Source organism: Anolis carolinensis, chromosome 2, assembly GCF_035594765.1.
Source record: "Anolis carolinensis isolate JA03-04 chromosome 2, rAnoCar3.1.pri, whole genome shotgun sequence".
NCBI lineage: Eukaryota > Metazoa > Chordata > Lepidosauria > Squamata > Dactyloidae > Anolis > Anolis carolinensis.
In genome coordinates this window covers 12,520,915-12,537,952 of record NC_085842.1, presented here as the reverse complement: position 1 = coordinate 12,537,952, position 17,038 = coordinate 12,520,915, and the positions used below count along the sequence as shown (strand labels likewise).

The 17,038-nt window shown below is 46.4% G+C and overlaps 2 protein-coding genes across 2 annotated transcripts in view; both read left to right on the top strand.

The window, feature by feature from the left end:
- The window catches only part of LOC100566837 (zinc finger protein 850), a 71,144-nt gene that overhangs the window by 3,446 nt on the left and 50,660 nt on the right, over nucleotides 1-17,038 (top strand). The window contains exons 2-3 of the mRNA XM_062969266.1: nucleotides 1,671-1,784; nucleotides 5,556-5,735. The gene's annotated coding sequence lies outside the window, so the exon portion shown is untranslated. The remainder of the gene's footprint in view (nucleotides 1-1,670; nucleotides 1,785-5,555; nucleotides 5,736-17,038) is intronic.
- Nucleotides 1-17,038, top strand: part of LOC100567032 (zinc finger protein 271-like) — a 100,712-nt gene that overhangs the window by 74,548 nt on the left and 9,126 nt on the right. The window lies entirely within an intron of this gene.

The following is a 17,038-nucleotide window of genomic DNA, read 5'->3' as shown; positions in this document are numbered from 1 at the left end:
GCTGTGCCCGGCCACGCGTTGCTGTGGCGTTGTCTGGTTGTGTTGGTGAGAAATTGTTGAGGTAGTGGTGGTATTGAATGTCTGTTGTATGGTTGTCTTTATGTTTAGTATGCATTTGGTTGTTTGTGTACTGTGAAAGTGGTGACGATAGAGGGTGTCTATGTGTGGAGCTTAGCCTTCTAACTGGCAGCAATTGGATAAAAACAATTATTGCTCTCCCTCTAATTAGGACTTTATTTTTCTTTGCTTTTTGTTGTATCAACCTAGAGGCGTGGATGATGGATTCTGTTGTCAAATTTCGAGGTTGGGGGGGCCTGTAGTTTTGTTGTTTTGTCCGGTGGCCTGATTCCATCACTCTTTTTTTTTTATATAGCCCGTTTAGCTTGGATAAGTGATATATATATATATATATCACTTATCCAAGCTAAACGGGCCAGCAGAATGTTGGATAAGTGAATATGTTGGATAATAAGGAGAGATTAAGAAAAAGCCTATTAAACATCAAAATAGGTTATGATATATGTATGTATGTATGTATATGTATATGTATATAGTGTATTTATCTCTAAAGTAATGGTAAAGGTTTCTCCTGACGTTAAGTCCAGTCGTGTCCGATTCTGGGGGTTGGTGCTCATCTCCATTTCTAAGCCGAAGAGCCGGCGTTGTCCGTAGACGTCTCCAAGGTCACGTGGCCACTGGCATGACAGCATGGAGCGCCGTTACCATCCCGCCGGAGCAGTACCTATTGATCTACTCACATTGGCATGTTTTCGAACTGCTAAGTTGGCAGAAGCTCCATGCAGTCATGCCCGTGGCCACATGACTTAGGAGGCATCTACGGACAACGCCGGTTCTTTGGCTTAGAAATGGAGATGAGCACCAACCCCCAGAGTCGGACACAACTAGACTTAACATCAGGGGAAACCTTTACCTTTACTATATGTATTTACCATGAAGTAGGATTGGTGGATGGTGAACCATCAGAAAGCAAAGGTGCCACTCTCTCAGCCACCAATATAGACAATTTTGGAATATTTCACTTAAGAGATTCTCAAGGCCTCTTCCCTCTGGGAAATACATTCTTAAAGTCATTTCAGAAATTTTTTTAAAAAAACATAATAATGTTTGGAAATACTGAAGCCAGTTTGATGGCATATAAACAACAGTAACGATGCGAGGAAAGATCCCTAAACTGGATTAATAGGAGTTTCCTGTTTTAAGAGAGGAAAGTGGGATATAAATCACAACAACAAAATAAATAAGAGAACCACGTTACAGCTGAATTGACTATGGCCAATATCAAAATCTAAAGTGCAATCTTGACCATTATTATTATTATTATTAGTATAATTATTTTTTTAAAATGTAAACAACTAACCACAAGAAGAAAACAATAATAAAATACATAAGAGGGATCCCTGACCCTAAGTCAGAACCTAAATAAAGTGCAGTTTTCAGTGCCCAAGACCCTATTATATTAGGTTTCCCCCTTGACATTAAGGCTAATCGTGTCCGAATCTGGGGGTTGGTGCTCTAAGCCCAAGAGCCGGCGTTGTCCGTAGACACCTCCAAGGTCATGTGGCCGACATTGACTACATGGAACGCCGTTACCTTCCCGCCGGAGCGGTGCCTATTGATCTACTCACATTTGCATGTTTTCCAACTTCTAGGTTGGCAGAAGCTGGGGCTAACAGCAGAAGCTCACCCTGCTCCCTGGATTCGAACCGCCAACCTTTTGGTCAGCAAGTTCAGCAGCTCATTGGTTTAACCCACTGTGCCACTAGGTAGCTGTCAATGCCCGGGTTATTTGAAAAGGGCCTTGTTTGTTTTTGGATGTGAGGTAGTATTAGTTTGGTCCTATGTTATGCTATGTCTTAGGAAAAAAAATTCAGTCTTTCGTTGTTTTTTATGAATGCTCCCATTAGAAAATGCATAAGGGTGTGGGTGAACTACAATTCCCAAAATAATTGCTCGATCCTCTGAAAACTCCCCCAGTATACCCAGTTGGCCATGCTGGGTCTGTGTGCCAAGTTTGGTCCAGATCCGTCACTTGCTGGGTTCAGTGTTCTCTGAATACGGGTGAACTATAACTCTCTGGTGCCAAGATCTATCCCCTGAGTTGGCAGCATTAGGTCTGTGTACCAAGTTTGGTCCAGATCCGTCATTGGTGGGGTTCAGAGGGCTCATGGAACACAGGTGAATTATAACTCCCAGAGATAAAGGTCAATCACCAGTATTCCCAGTTGGCCATGTTGAATTTGTGTGCCAAGTTTGGTCCAGATCTGTCATCACATGGGTTCAGTGTCCAGGTCCATTGTTGGTGGGGTTCAGAGTGCTCTGAGATTGCAAGTGAACTATACATCCCAGTTTCTACAACTCCTATAAACCATGGTGAATTCTCCCCAGACTTCTCCAAGCTGTTCAGTTTTGCTGTGTGCCATAGGAAAGGGTAGGAAAGGGTTAAGAGACAGGCAGTGGGCGGGGTCATGCAAATGGAGAGAGAAAGGTACCCTGGGATGTGCTCGCTGTAACCTGCAATGTCCTGGGAGGGGGTGAGTTGGTGGCTCCTCAGCACTGGGAACTATATCCTGTTTGTGGAGGCCAAAGGTTGTCTGTGTGAGCGGACACTTGTGTCACATACACACAGACAAATTTTCACTTTTATTATATGTATAGATAGATTATATTATATTAAATGCATAGTTTTCTATAATTACCAGGAGCAGGTATTTTGCAAAGTAAATGAGTCTTAATATATAATACTACTAGCTGTGCCCAGCCACTGTGGCGAAGTATGGTGGAAGGGCCTTGAGTCTACACTGCCATATAATCCAGTGCAAATTAGATAATTTGTGGAAGAGGCCTAAGTGAGGCCTAAATCTGCCTGTCCCCTAACTGAACCCTGGCTGTCCCTTGGCTGAGTTGGTTGCTAGGAGACCAAGTGGGCAGAGATTTGTCAGCGGTGACGACGCTGGGGTGAGACCCTGGTTGCCGTGCAGAGTGGGTTCCAAAAACATCATCCCAGTCTCACCTCCTTCTCCAGGCTGTATTCCCATGCGGAGAATCAGCACTGGTCAACAAACACTCCAGCAGGCGAAGGGTCAGTTGTTTAACTGTTGTTTAACTCTATTTACATAGCTATTTACAGTTGCAGATATTCACAATAAATCCCGGACACATGGCTGTGTCCCCTCGGGTACAGAGCATAGCAATCATAGTCCATCTCCAGCGAATGCTCAAGCCGAACACACACACTAACAGACGACACTCCCCTGCATTCCACAGACCAAGAAGGAAGTCCCGGTCAAACAAACTTGACCCCATTGGTCCTGTGATACGTCAGTCAAAGCAGGTTCTTATTAGCTCCATAGTTACTGAAATGCCTTGCCGAAACTCACACAGAAGGCATTTCTAACAGCCTAGATTGATTTCAACATTTCACACAATTCACAATACCCTGACAAGATTAGCCCTCTGAACTGGCAGCAATTGGATAAAAACAATTATTGCTCTCCCTCTAATTAGGACTTTCTTTTTCTTTTCTTTTTGTTGTATCAACCTAGAGGCATGGATGATGGGTTGTGTTGTCAAATTTCGAGGTTGGGAGGCCTGTAGTTTTGTTGTTTTGTGGGTCGCCGTGATGCCATCACTCATTTATATAGATAGATAGATATACAGTAGAGTCTCACTTATCCAACATAAACGAGCCGGGAGAATGTTGGATAAGCAAATATGTTGAATAATAAGGAGGCATTAATGAAAAGCCTATTAAACATCAAATTAGGTTATGATTTTACAAATTAAGCACCAAAACATCATGTTAGACAACAAATTTGACAGAAAAAGTAGTTCAATACGCAGCAATGTTATGTTGTAATTACTGTATTTACGAATTTAGCACCAAAATATCACGATATATTGAAAACATTGACTACAAAAATGCGTTGGATAATCCAGAACGTTGGATAAGCGAGTGTTGGATAAGTGAGACTCTACTGTATGTTATGATAAAATATTATATTATAACACACCTCCAATTTAAAGTGTTTAAAAAGCAATGCTTTTAGGTTTTGAAAGATTAGCCGTTTACAAGAAGTGTTGCCCAGGGGACACCCAACTGTATTTATGCAGTCCATATAATATTATAGACTAAGACCCATTTACTTTGCAAAAGACCTGCTCCTGGTAATTATAGAAAACTATGCATTTGAAACAAGAAAAATCTGTATATTTTAAAACTGGAAAAAAATATTTAAGCATTGGAGATTTCAATTGGGATTGTCAGCAGCATCCAGAGAAAATTATTATTATTCCTTTGTGTCGCAGTTTCCTTGCTCAAAAAAAGTCTTTATCCCAATATAGGGATTCTCCGCTTTCCCCTCATTGTTGTTGCTTTATCCCATTCAAGTTGGCTGTGATATTTCCAACAATTATAGCATTGTCTATCTATTGGTCTCATTTTTTAATTTCATCATGAACTCACTTTTAACGGAATGGGTGCCTTGCTGTTCTCCCTGGTTAGGGGAATTTGTTTCCTAGGGTTTCCTTAGTGGTTTTTCCAGTATGTCCTCCGAAATTGTGAGATTTTGTGTCCCAAATGGACTGATAAATAATATTAATAATTATTATTATATTTGTTACGGCTCGAGGCGGGTTACAACATTGTTAAACACATAACCAAAGCACATAATTGTTTATGAACACTCTGTAGAATACACATATTAAAACATATTTCCATAAAATATATATTAAAATACACAAAATAAAAATTAGGCATAGAATGGAAGTTTATTTATTTAATTATGTACAGTATTTATATCCCGCCCTTCTTTCTCACCCCGAAGGGGACTCAGGGCGGATCACATCTATATATATAAAAGGCTTTTGGCATCACGGTGACTCACAAAACAACAAAACCCAACACCCCCCAAACTCTAAAATTGGCAACAAAATCCATCATCCGTGCCTCCAGTAAGATACAACACAATCACACAAAAAACACAATCACAACAACATAAAAAAGGCCAAAACCCACAACAGGCAATGTACGCATGCGTGCGGAACTCAAAGTATTTTTCGGGACAGCATGGCTGCCCAGGATCAGCTCGCTCAAAGATTTCCCCTAGGTAGCAAGCACCCAGGCTTTGAACCACCGAGGCTATTCATTACAATTCTACCACCCCCAAAAAACATTCCCCTAAAAGGCAACTACCTAACCTTCCAAGCAGCAAGCCTGTTCCTTTCTATTCCACCTCACCAAACAAGGATTCACATAAGAAAATGGCCAGGCTTTCAGGCTACAAAGCTATTCACTGTTATTCCACCTACCTAACAAAGAATTCCCATACGCCACAGCAACGCGTGGCCGGGCACAGCTAGTTACACATATAAGGCAAACATTCAATGCCTTAATATAGAACAAAGACAAAGACAAATGCAGGCTCCGAGCTGGCCTCGAACTCATGACCTCTTGGTCAGAGTGATTTGTTGCAGCTGGCTGCTCACCAGCCTGCGCCACAGCCCGGGCCTAAACCTTTTGAATGGCTTCGTTACAGATCCAGGAATCCGAAATCCCGAAACAGCTGATGTCCGAGGTGAGTGGCTCGATCCCTGGAGCAGACTCGGCTGTCTTCCTTTCTCGAGCCTTTCTGGCGGACCTGGCTTTGATAACGGAGGAGGATCCTGCACCGCGGACGTCATGGAAGAAGGGGATTGTGGGAACGAGGCCCCTCCTGGTAAGGATCTGCTCTCTCTTGGTTCCTTCCTTGACCTTCAATTGATGTTGGACCTTCACACCCACAAATACAGTACGGCCCCATAGCTGTCGGACTGGTTCCTGTGGTGTTGTTGACCAAATTTGGACCATATTATGTCCTCTTTAGGTGTTTCCTAGATCATTCCATATTGTTCATCCACTGGATGTTAAGCAGATGTCACCCTGGAGGACCTGGTGAGGCCTAGAGAGAGGTCCTTTGGGTTTTCTAGGCCATCCAGGTGATTCTACAACTGAGAGTTGGCTACACAGCAGGCGTGGGCCAACCTTGGTTCTCCATCCAGGTGTTTTCATAGAATCATAGAATCATAGAATAGTAGAGTTGGAAGAGACCTCAAGGGCCATCTAGTCCAACCCCCCGCTAAGAAGCAGGAAATCGCATTCAAAGCACCCCCGACAGATGGCCATCCAGCCTCTGCTTAAAAGCCTCCAAGGAAGGAGCCTCCACCACGGCCCGGGGGAGAGAGTTCCACTGCCGAACAGCCCTTCTCACAGTGAGGAAGTTCTTCCTGATGTTCAGGTGGAATCTCCTTTCCTGTAGTTTGAAGCCATTGTTCCGTGTCCTAGTCTGCAGGGCAGCAGAAAACAAACTTGCTCCCTCCTCCCTAGGACTTCCCCTCACATATTTGTACATGGCTATCATGTCTCCTCTCAGCCTTCTCTTCTGCAGGCTAAACATGCCCAGCTCTTTAAGCCTCTCCTCATAGGGCTTGTTCTCCAGACCCTTAATCATTTTAGTCGCCCTCTTCTGGACGCTTTCCAGCTTGTCAGCATCTCCCTTCATCTGCGGTGCCCAAAACTGGACACAGTGTGATTCCAGGTGTGGTCTGACCAAGGCAGAATAGAGGGGAGCAGGACTTCCCTGGATCTAGACGCTATTCCCCTATTGATGCAGGCCAAAATCCCATTGGCTTTTTTAGCTGCCGCATCACATTGTAGGCTCATGTTTAACTTGTTGTCCACGAGGACTCCAAGATCTTTTTCGCACACACTGCTGTCAAGCCAGGCGTCCCCCATTCTGTATCTTTGATTTCCATTTTTTCTGCCGAAGTGAAGTATCTTGCATTTGTCCCTGTTGAACTTCATTTTGTGAGTTTCGGCCCATCTCTCTAGTCTGTCAAGATCGTTTTGAATTCTGCTCCTGTCTTCTGGAGTGTTAGCTATCCCTCCGAGTTTGGTGTCATCTGCAAACTTGATGATCGTGCCTTCTAACCCTTCGTCTAAGTCGTTAATAAAGATGTTGAACAGAACCGGGCCCAGGACGGAGCCGTGCGGCACTCCACTTGTCACTTCTTTCCATGATGAAGACGACGCATTGGTGAGCACCCTTTGGGTTCGTTCGCTTAGCCAATTACAGATCCACCTAACCGTAGTTTTGTCTAGCCCACATTTTACTAGTTTGTTTGCCAGAAGGTCGTGGGGGACTTTGTCGAAGGCCTTACTGAAATCCAGGTACGCTACATCCACAGCATTCCCTGTATCGACCCAACTCGTAACTCTATCGAAAAAAGAGATCAGATTAGTCTGGCATGACTTGTTTTTGGTAAATCCGTGTTGACTATTAGCAATGACCGCATTTGTTTCTAAGTGTTCGCAGACCACTTCCTTAATGACCTTTTCCAGAATCTTGCCTGGTATCGATGTGAGGCTGACCGGACGGTAATTGTTTGGGTCGTTCTTTTTTCCCTTCTTGAAGATAGGGACCACATTCGCCCTCCTCCAATCTGCTGGGACTTCTCCTGTTCTCCAAGAACTCTCGAAGATGATTGCCAGTGGTTCTGAAATAACTTCCGCTAGTTCCTTCAATACTCTTGGATGTAGCTGATCTGGCCCTGGGGACTTGAATTCGTTTAGAGTGGCCAGGTGTTCCTGGACAACTTGTTTCCCTATTTGGGGTTGGATTTCCCCCAATCCTTCGTCCATTCCGTGTTGCTGAGGTTGAAGATGGCTTTCTTTTTGTGAGAAGACCGAGGCAAAGAAGGCATTAAGCAGTTCTGCCTTTTCCCTATCCCCTGTCACCATCACCCCATCTACTCCTTGCAGTGGCCCTCCACTGGACTCCAACTCCCACAATTCCGAACGCCACGGCTGGCTTCTGCAGCCCATTGCATTCTGAGAAATGTAGTTTAGCGCAGGCATATAGTTTCTTCTCACTTCCCATTAAATTACTATAATGGGGACATTTCGGGGGGGGGGGGCTGTCTCCCTCATTTTTAAAGCTATTGTTATCAAGTTTCATAACGTTCGTTTCACTCATCCACAGATTTTTTTTGAAAATTTTCAAAGTTTTTAAAAACAACATTTTATTTAAAAAAGTACAAGAGCGATCTCTGCCTCCAGCTCTGCCTTCCCCTCCTTCCTTTGTCAGCCCTGATTGGCTGAGAGGCATGCCAACAGGTTTGGCTTCACCTCTCAGCAGGCTTGGTCACAGCTACATCCGAAGACATTCGAGGCTTAAGAATCGAAGGCTCCTTTTGATTCAAATTCTTAATACTGGGGGTGGGGATAGCGAGCAGGTGGGTCGGAACTCTCTTCAAAAGTGCTAAACTTCCGAATTAGATCTGAATTCAAAGAACATACACACCAAACACACAACCCTACTGTTCAGCAGTGGAATATGCTGGTGCCTGAGAAAGTTGTGGTGTCTCCTTCTTTTTCTGGAGGAAGTAGTTCATCTGGCCTTAAGAGACTTGAATCCGTTTAGATTAGCCAGATATTCCTGTGTTGCCTCTTTACCTCTTCTGTTCTGCGTTTCCTCTCCTGCTGCATTATCTCTTCTTAAAAGTCTTGAATCCTTTCGGAATAACTAGACGTTCTTGTGCTGTTTTTCTCCTCCTGCATTCTCTGCTCCATTTCCTCCAAGTTGAGCTCTGTTAACCTTTTGGGAGAAAGAAGACTGAGGCAAAGAAGCTGTTGAGTAGTTCTGCTTTTTCTCTGTCCCGTGCTGTAAGCACAGACTCGATAGCCATTTGTCGGGAGGACTTGGGTTGTGTTTTCCTGCACGGCAGAAGTGGATTGAGCTGGACGTCCTTTAGAGGCCCCTTCTAATGAGATCGTGACACTTTTTATTTCTGATCATTCTATATCCACAAACCTTACTTCATGCGCCAAGTTATGAAAAAAATATTTTGCACAAAAAACCTTAAGACAATATACTTAAGGTATATATAAAATGTAGAATTTTCATGTCTAGACTGTAGTCCCATCTCCAAGATATTTTATTGTGCACATATTTGCAAATAGAGGTGTTGCAAAAATCCCCAAAATCCAATATACTTCTGGTCCCAAGCATTTTGGATAATGGAGAAACCTCTTAAACCGTTACCCTATCTCTCATGACTACATTACATAGATAAAAAATAGTTTTTATGATTACCATTTCTCCATTCTTCCACCATCAAAAACACCTCCTTTTAGGCCAGACCCTGCTTTCTCTGCAGCCTGCCAACGCACCAAAAATTCTAAAACGCCAAAAAGAACATGACTCCAAAATTCACTCCTTTGTCTTCCCATGAGAAAAGGAGGCAAAGTGTCCAGAATCCTGCTTTCCCTTGCAGATCTGACACTCTCCAAAGTACACAATCTCCTTCCCAATGGAGCAGAGCATGCCACACTTTTTGGATTGTAATAAGGTCCCTTTATATAGCAATATTTCGCTGATGTTGTCCCAAAGTTGTAAATTACTGACAGGTTGTTTGGCCAGCCTGAAACATCCTGGCTTCATCTCAGTTTCCTGGCAGATGTTGACTCTTCTTGTTGGTAACACAAGCAGTCTGTGTTGTCTTCCTTCTTAACATAAAGAACCATAATAATAATAATAATAATAATAATAATAATAATAATAATAACAACAACAACAACAACAACAACAACAACAATAACAACAACAACAACATACATCACACAGTCCTAGACATTTGGGAAGTGTTCCACTTGTGATTTTGTGATATGAAATCCAGCATGTCTATCTTGTTTGCTGTGTCATACAATAAAATAATAATAATAATAACAACAACAACTTTATTTGTATATAGCCCTATCTTCCCGAAGGGACTCAGGACGGTAAGGCAAACATTCAATTGCTGGGAAGAAACCATACAGACAATAAAATGAAATAGGCACATTCGACAATTTAACACAACATAATTACCTTGTTAGAACACACTAAAAGTAAAAATAAAATATTTTAAAAACCCATCCCATTGTTTACCTTGTAAACATTTCCTTAACTTAAAAGAGCCATTGTCTCTGATCTATGTAAACATGTTCATCAGGTCAGCAATGTCAACAGTTAATCATTTGCCACAGTTCTTAACAGCAACATTTAATAATAATAATAATAATAATAATAATAATAATAATAATAATAAAACTTTATTTATAACCCGCCACCATCTCCCCAATGGGGACTCGGGGCGGCTTACATGGGGCCATGCCCAGACACGATACAATATAACAAAATAAAACAATATATCATAACACAATATAATAGTACAAAAATAATCATATACATTACAACGCAAATCAGAGCAGACAGGGCGGGCCACATGAACATTTAATTAAAAACTCGGGAGAGAGAGGCATATAAATAAAGAGAACAGGGGTATAAGATGGAACAGTCCAAACAGTCCAAAGGATAGAATCCCAGGGGAGTAATCAAGAGGTATATAACATTTACTCCCCGAAGGCACATCGAAAAAGCCACGTTTTTAGATCTTTCTTAAAAGCCAATAAGGTGGGGGCTTGCCTGATCTCAGAGGGCAATGAATTCCACAGTCGGGGGGCCACAGCAGAAAAGGCCCTCTCTCTCGTTCCCACTAGACGGGCCTGGGATAGAGGCAGTGGCGAAAGAAGGGCCTCCCCGGATGAGCGGAGGGATCGAATAGGTTTATAATAGGAGATACGGTCACGAAGGTAGGTGGGTCCCAAACCGTTTAGGGCCTTATAAATGATGGTATTCACCTTGAATTGGGACCGGAAGGTGAACGGCAGCCAGTGGAGCTCTTTGAACAGGGGAGTAGATCTCTCCCTGTAGCTCGCCCCTGTAATTAATCTGGCCGCCGAGCGCTGAACCAATTGTAGTTTCCGGGCCGTCTTCAAGGGAAGCCCCACGTAGAGCGCATTACAGTAGTCCAGTCTAGAGGTAACTAAGGCATGCACCACCGTGGTCAAGTCAGACTTCACGAGGTATGGTCGCAGTTGGCGCACAAGTTTGAGTTGTGCGAAGGCCCTCCCGGCCACCGCCGACACCTGAGCCTCAAGCGTCAGCGCTGAGTCCAGAAGGACCCCCAAACTGCGGACCTGTGATTTCAGGGGGAGTGCAACCCCGTCCAGGACAGGTTGCCACCCAATACCCCGATCCGACGCGCGACTGACCAGGAGGGCCTCTGTCTTGTCAGGATTGATCCTCAGCTTGTTCCTCCTCATCCAGTCCGCCACAGCGGCCAGGCACTGGTTCAGCACCCGAGGGGCTTCCTTGGAGTCAGGTGGGAACGAGTAGTGGATTTGCGTGTCATCTGCGTAGAGATGGCAACGCCCTCCAAAACTCCGGATGACCTCTCCCAGCGGTTTCATGTAGATGTTGAATAGCATGGGGGATAGAATAGACCCCTGCGGGACCCCACAGGTCAATGGCCAGGGGTCCGAGCAGGAGTCCCCCAGCTTCACCATCTGGGAACGACCCCCCAAGAAGGACCGGAGCCACTGCAGCACAGTGCCACCAAGCCCCATCCCAGAGAGCCTCCCCAGAAGGATACCATGGTCGATGGTATCGAAAGCCGCTGAGATGTCCAAGAGAACCAGCAGGGTCACACTCCCCCTGTCCAGCTCTCTGCGGAGGTCATCCACCAAGGCGACCAAAGCCGTCTCGGTACTGTGCCCAGGCCTGAAGCCAGACTGCGAGCAGTCCAGAAAATCAGCGTCATCGAGAAACTCCTGGAGCTGCTTGGCAACCACCCGCTCCAGCACCTTGCCCAAAAATGGGAGGTTGGAGATTGGTCTGTAGTTGTTACAAATAGATGGATCAAGCGAAGGCTTTTTTAATAGTGGTTTTACTACCGCCTGCTTAAAGCAGGATGGAACTGACCCCTGAACCAAAGAGGCATTTATTATGGTCACAAACCAATCCAACAACCCATCTTTGGCCAGCTTGACCAACCAGGAGGGGCAAGGATCCAGAGCGCAGGTGGTCGCCCTCATAGACCCGAGAATCCCCTCCACGTCATCAGGAAGAACAAGCCGGAAAGAATCCCATAAGATCGAACAGACAGGTACCTCGGTTACCTCCTCTGGAGCTACAATTAAACTGGAGTCTAGCTCAAGGCGTATCTGAGCAACTTTGCCTGCAAAATGGTGAGCGAAATCGCTGCACCTAGTTGCCGAGTCATCGGGAAGCCCCTGTGCCTCAGGAGGCCGTAGGAGCTCCCCAACAACTCGGAACAACTCCGATGGCCTATTGGCCGCAGACGCTATGCGGGCAGTCGTGAAAGCTTTCCTGGCTGCTCGCAAAGCCACGGAGTAAGCCCTAATAGCGGCTTTAGTCCGTGCTTGGTCAGACACATCCCGAGATTTCCTCCAGATGTACTCTAGTCCCCTCCGCTCACGCTTCATCACGGCCAGCTCCTCAGTGAACCAAGGAGTCGACGTGGCTCTACGTAGCGAGAGGGGACGTTCGGGAGCGATCGTGTCTAGTGCCCTTGCCAACTCCCTGTTATAGCGATCAGCCAGGGCATCGACAGGATCGCCAGTCTCCAAGACAGGAAGATCCCCAAGAGACTCAGAAGTCCATCCGGATCCATCAGTCTCCTGGGGCGGACCATCTTAATGGGTCCACCACCCCTGTGGAGGTTAGAAGAAACGGCGATACTTAAACAGATCAGATGATGGTCAGACCATGACAATGGAAGAATATTTTGCTCTTCCACTCTGACTGTCCCACCGTCCACAACAAAAACAAGGTCCAAGGTGTGTCCTGCCTGATGTGTGGGCCCAGATATAATTTGAGACAGCCCCATGGTTGTCATGGCAGCCATGAAATCCTGAGCTGCTCCTGTCAATGTGGTCTCAGCATGAATGTTAAAGTCTCCCAACACTATCAGTTGTTGGGAGACAAGAGCCGCATTAGAGACCACTTCTGCTAGCTCAGACAGAGAGACTGCTGGGTCGCGGGGTGGACGGTACACCAGCAGAATCCCCAAGCTGTCTCGGGCTCCCACCTTCAGGAAAACACACTCGAACCTCGGAGATTGCGGAACGGCGCATCTGATCAGGGCGATGGACTGCCTAAAGATCACCGCAGCTCCTCCTCCCCGCCCCCCAACCCTGGCCTGTTGATGCACCCCGAAACCTGGAGGACACAGCTGGGTGAGATTCACACCTCCCAGCTCATCCAGCCACGTCTCGGTGATGCATGCCAGATCCGCCCCCTCATCCAGGACCAAATCCTGGATGATAGCTGTTTTATCGTTGACGGATCTGGCGTTCAAAAGCAGGACCTTGAGGTTGGGGGGTCTGTCCTGAAGACTACCGCACCTAGACCTCTCCAGGGTCGCAAAAACTCTGTTGCGCTTCTCCCCGGGTCGATAGTGACCGTGCTTTCTCCTCCCCCATATCACCTCAATGGGGCCACCACCATGAAAGCCTTCTTCCCCCTGATGGATAAACTGGGTGGAATTGCCAGTTGCCGGGACTAGTCAGCTGTCCTGGCAAGGAGAGCCTCCAAGGGTACTTGTTTGTTTAGAGAAGGAGCTTCTCTCCACTAATGGGAGAGAGGGGTCAGTTGATTTATCATCAACATGAATGGGAAGGTGACTAAACAAGACTGGAGTCTTGTTGTGGGATTCGGAGATAGAGTAAGCATGACTTAGAATTGGGGATTCTTGAACGTCAATACTCAGCCCGATGTGCAAGGGGCGAATCAGTGGGTCTACCAGAACCCTCCTGAGAGTGATGCCCCATAGTTGCAGTTTGGGCCCACATAAAAACAATTTTTCCCTTAATATTTTATCTTCCAAGCCAATGATAAGACGCAAAGAGCGGTTCCAGGATTGGTATTCTCTACAAAGCCAGTCGATTGTCTTGATTCTCACTTCCGACCAGCTTATGGATAAAATTTGAGCAAGAGATACCTGGACTGCTCGCTTAGAAGTCCACCTGCCTCTGTTCAATAACGAGTCTGAAACTTCCACTGCAACCTTGTTTGTTCGTAATAGATGTTGAGAGTTGCAGGAAGTCTCCAAAGATTGTCCGGCCAATTCAGGGGGCAGCACAGTGTTAGACTTCTGCAGGACATTGTTGGTTTCCTTCCCATCCACCCTCCCCCAACCCACTCCCCCAGATAAAAGCCCACCCTCCTCTCTAGTCCCTCTAAGGCCTGGACCGACGACCACCTTCTGCTCCTTGAGCTTAATTTCTCCATGGCCTTCCGGAGTGTTTAGTTCCTCATTTGAGTTAATAAGCCTGGTTGGTATAGTTGTTATAGTGTCTGTAGGAGAAGGGTATTTCACAATCAGGGAAATTCCCTTGAAGAGATGGTCGAGCTTCGCGTTCAGTATTTCCAGCTGCTGCAGGACAGTACCGAACGATTTCCCCAACAGATCACATAAGTGCGAGAGTTCATTATTGCCCGGAGTTTCCTTCCAACTCATTTCTTATTACCTTCTCAGAAAGCCTTCCTATAGTATGCCACTCTGCTCTTTCAAAATTAGCACCTCAATCCTATAGTCTCTTTCTGTCAAGCTTTCACTCAGCAGTATATCCACCAACATACACAGACCATCAATTCACATTCTAAACCCTCAATTACCCATCAGTAAACTCACGGTACTCTCAAACCTAAGTGATCGCTTCCTATGACATTAATACCAGGTTAAAACCCGCTACCTATCACGGTCAATACAGTTTCCCTGCATAGAGATAAAAGTTTCTCACTCCCGACTCTGTAAGACACACATACACAAACACATACACACAAAAGGAGGGGGAAAAAAAGGCAGGCAGCAGACTATGAGGATCTTATAAATGCTGCTTAATACAAGTCCACCCAATTAAAGATGTCTCGAGGCCACCTAGTTTGATGTAAATTCCAGATGCAGGAGAGCAGAGCTAGCGAAAGTGTCTTCCCTAGTAACACGAGGTCAGAAGAAGACTAGTGGAAGCCACCCGGTCCGGCGTGGCCTCCAAACGCCTGGTTCTGCTTGTATAGCCGATGCAGCCGATGCAATGGGCCGAGGGAGGCCGCCCGGTCCGGCGCGACCTCCTGAGGCTAGAATTTCCTATGTAGGGGCCAAAGAGGATTGAGGCAGGTCGCCCAGTTCGGCGCGGACCTCTAGGGCCAAAGTCTCTTCAGCGCTGTTGCAGGGGCTAGATCCTTCTCCCAGGTAGCCAGGAAAAGGCCAAGACCAATGGCCGGCAGCCTCCCTGTTCGTTGCCTCCGCAAAGGCCGAAGGAAAGGTCTGTGAAGGGGGGGGGGGGAGGCCGCCCGGCTCGGCGCGGCCTCCGGAGGTCTGAATCTTCCCCCCTGAGCAGCCAGCAACAGACTGAGACCGATGCCAGGAAGCCGCCCGGTTCGGCGCAGCTTCCAGAGTCTTAATGAGGCCGATGGAAAAGGCCGAGAGGAAGACCCGATGGAGAGGGCAGAGAGAAGGCCCAAGGAGGGGGGGAGCGGAGGCCGCCCGGTTCGGCGCGCGCCCCACCGCCGGAGAGGAGGCAGCTGGAGCTGGGATGGGGGTAGGCCTCCCCAAACAACGGGCCCAAGCCGGCGAGCAGCTCCGAGAGGTCGCCCGGTCCGGCGCGGCTCCCACGGCCGAGGGTGGAGGGAAGGGAGGAGGCCCAGCCAAGGGTGGAAGGAAGGAAGGAAGCCTAGCCGAGGCTGCCCGGTCCGGCGCGACTTCAAACACACCAAAAGCGCTAGGGCAGTCGTCTCACGCTCACCATTCCTGCCGCCGCCAGCCGCCAGCAACTCCACGCTGCAAACTCAAGCGGCTCTCAAGGTTCTCCAGATGCACCTTTGGAATGGCGGACGGGACTCCTCTCTCCTCCTCCTCTCCTCGCGGACGGAGCCCTCGGAACAGTTCAATAACCTCACAGTAGGTCACAAACCCCCCAGGGCAATGTACCAATCTCGCCCCTCTAGTTGGTGACGAGGGGGGGGGCCCAACCTAGGGACTAGCAGCAGTTCAAGATCCTCCCCAGCGGAGCTAATCATAGGGGCTGTTAACGCGCCGCCATCTTGCCCACAAAAACTTAATTACAGTTCAGCAGGCAGGCAGTTAGTCATTGCAGGCCTTAATCTTAGAATTGTGTCTTCAGTCAAATTAGACCCCATCCATACACCTTTCATAGAATTCATCCATGCACACACATATTAAATCCACATTTATCAAATCTGCACATTATATTAATGTGACAAGCGTGGCTCCAGGATCAGCTCCCACTGGAAGGTGAACATAGAATGGCTTTAGAAGTCCTGCAGATGAAGAAGTGTTGTCTCTAGGAATCCTGCCTGTTAGACATAGAATTGCTCTAGAGGTCCTACAAATATGTGAAGGTATCTCTCTAAGTATCTGTATTTTATTGCGCCAAATTGCTATGTGTGTGTGTAAAGAAATCCTTGCAAAGATGTTTGCAAGAGATCTCTGCAAAAGGAGAGCTGAGCTCTTTTTGCAGAGAGAGAAGCCACGCCTAAAACAATGTATCGGTTTGATGGCAGATGGCTGAGTTTGCCAGTTGGAATTTGAGCTTGCTGAGAGAGCACAGAAAAAGACAGGCTCTCTATAGCTATGGTCAAGTAGCTGATTTAAATATGCTATGCTGTATATATTTTGAATGCTGATTGATTAGTTATTGATCCTATGCAACTACAAGGACATTGTATGATTGCTGAATTGTTTATTTAACTCCAATTCAACAAGTAAAGTTTCCTTTTGTTCTTTTAATTCCTCTGCCTGGTCTGAGTCTTTTGCACATGGTGTTAACTGGACGCTGCTGATTCCGCTGTACACTCACTTGGTAACATATTTCCCCAGCAGGCATAAGCCAATCTCGGTCCTCCAGGTCTTTTGGACTTCGAACTCCCACAAGTCCAAAACACCTGGAGGGCCAAATTTTGCCCAGGCTTGTTCTACAGACACCTTCTGGCAGAGGTTGACCATAGAACCATGTTATCCAGCATCACTCTATAGTCAGAGTCCAGTAGAAGCTGACCATAGAGTCATGCTGGAAGTCCTTGAGAGCATATATTAATAGAATCTGTAAATAATGAAATTA